A 2619-nucleotide genomic window follows, 5' to 3' on the forward strand; every position below is an offset into this window, starting at 1 on the left:
GATTTAATGTTCTGTGTTCTATATTCTATAATTCCCAATACATTGTTTTTTTTTTGCAATGGACAATTGTTTAAATGCATAAGTAAGTTAAATACATGACACTTGGGGTCCAACGCATCGAGAAGAGAATGAAAGTAAAGTCTAGAATGATAGGATCAGATCTTATTTTATTTAGTGTATTGTGGAAATAAAACATTCTACACGATTGTAACTTATGTAAGCGATGAGTTAACATAATTGACTCTCTGGAGATGTGATGCATGTACAAATGCAGATTACCTCTCCCTTATGTTGGTCACACTGCAGCCACAGAACTTCAACGCCTGCAGAATCATTCATTTTCGGAAATGGGGAAACCACTGGTTTTGCAATTGAAGGAGATTTACTATCCACTTCTTGCAGCTGTTTGTCTTCCAGGTAAGCCATTCAACTTGCTTCTTTCGAATTAATTTTAATTGATCCGAGTTAATGTTGCATACCATATATTTCCCATTGTCAGTGTTCACATAACAATGTGAAAAGCAGTGTTTGAACACTTTGGCTTTTCTACTTTATCTGGAGCATAGCTGATGTACTAACAACCCTCATAAAAGTGTCACATGCAAAGGGCTTTCGTTGATCATTCGATAGTCTGACAATACCATACAGAATAATGACAACAGCATTAAAGCTATCGGTAAATTTCCTATTTTGTAAATCACTCAGAATGTATTAAATCCTCTTAATAAGTATCTTCTACTCTACTTCAAACGTGCATTGCAATATTACCGAAATGCTCTGTCTCTCTTTCAGCGAACACAATGACTGTTCTACTGATCTTACGAGGAAACTGTGGTCTTTCTAAATGCATCTCGGCCTATCTGGTAGCCATGGCAACATCGGATTTATTGGTCATTATCCATGATGTTATCGCATATCGCATTTTGCATTATCATTTTCCTCTTTCCTTCTTCTCCTACACACCTGTTTGCAAGTTCATTATATACATAGCTGCTACCAGTCTCGATTTAACTGTTTGGTTCACCGTTTCCTTCACATTTGACAGATTTGTGGTGATCTGCTGCCAGAAGTTTAAAATACTATATTGTACAGAAAGAACCGCAACAGCGGTATTAATAACCATTTTGGTCCTGACCTTGTTAAAAAATATTCCACTTTTGTTTGCATATGAGTCAGAGCAAATCCTTAATAAAATCCAATGGGGCTGCCAGTCAAGCGTAACTTTCTTTGCTTCATCTCCAGGGATAGCGTTTGTCTGGGTTTACAGCACCTGGGTTGCTTGGCTTCCATTTATCTTAATTGTCTCATTTAATTGTTTAACCATCCGCCGTATTCTAATGGCGAACAGAACTCGGATTAAACTCCATGGACACAGAAAGGGGAATCAAAGCAATACAGAGATGGAGAACCGGAGGAAGTCGATCGTTTTATTGTTCTCAGTATCGGTCAGTTTCATATTGCTTTGGTTGACACGTTCCGCTACTTTGGTCATTACCAGACTGTCAAACCCTAATTATTACCGAGGTGAATTTAACGACTTGAATGTATCGCAACTGAAACGGGAAATATTCTCAAGTTGTTGAGCTGTTTTCTGAACCTATGTATTTATGCAGCAACCCAGAACAAATTCAGAGAGGAGCTGAAGAATGTGGTGAAATCGCTATTGAGACAAATTCTCAAATGTGTTTTTAAAAATGTGGACAAGGGAAATGCATTTTAGGGGAATTTTGTAGCTGAGTCCTAATTTCATTTTCTTTTCCACAATGGAGTTCTCTTCATCCCCCGACAGTTAAAAACAACATGTTTGACGCAGGTATTTCTTAGATTATCGAAACGAAATTTGACATGTGCAATCATTTCTGCTTCGTACGATTTTTGGTTGAATTGTACAAATTGCATGTCCTTGAAAAGGTGATATGTTCAAACTCAGGTATCAGTGTTTAACGAAAAAGTCTTGAGCTGTGATACTTTACACCAATATATGAATCTATTACTGATACCGTCAGATGTGTCAGGTTGAAATCGCCGTCATGTCTATTGTTGTCTGGGAAAAAAATAATCAAAGATGTTACTGCCTCAAAATGAGAAACTGGCTATTTTTGTGCTAATTTTGCAAGAAAGACATTTGATTTTCCGACATAACTACATACTGAAACGCCATCCTCGGCAACTTTCAACATGCACAAATCAAACAATGGAAACTTCCATTCTTGCTGACCTGATTTTTGCATGATACGAAAACAAATACGTGAACCGGTGTAGCAAATAACCTCTGTCAATCAGCCGACAGTGTACACAGGTACGATGCCTAATACATTAAGCGATGAGTACACATATGAACAATATATTCGTAGAGATATCAAAAATAAGAGTGACCGCTCAACTCAGTACATTTTTTTCCATATTCTTCAGGTGTCTGTTCATTCGTATAGCCCACAGAAATACACATTGCTACTTCATGAAAGTATTCACTGATTTGAGCTCAACCGATTTCTGTGACAGACATTTCAAAAGTCCGTGTATGAAATCTCTCTCATCATCTCAGTCATAAACATCCTATTGCATTTTAGACAGTGAACCGTAGCTCCAGCTCGCAGTAAGATGGTGGAAAATCTGATG

At 37.5% G+C, this 2619-nt stretch overlaps 1 pseudogene; it reads left to right on the forward strand.

The window, feature by feature from the left end:
* The first annotated feature begins 347 nt into the window (after positions 1–347).
* LOC148136314 (putative G protein-coupled receptor 139) lies at positions 348–1720 on the forward strand (annotated as a pseudogene).
* Positions 1721–2619: the final 899 nt, after the last annotated feature.

Source organism: Chiloscyllium plagiosum, unplaced genomic scaffold, assembly GCF_037043375.1.
Source record: "Chiloscyllium plagiosum isolate Xiang-an unplaced genomic scaffold, Cpla_swu_hap1 HiC_scaffold_46, whole genome shotgun sequence".
Taxonomy (NCBI): domain Eukaryota; kingdom Metazoa; phylum Chordata; class Chondrichthyes; order Orectolobiformes; family Hemiscylliidae; genus Chiloscyllium; species Chiloscyllium plagiosum.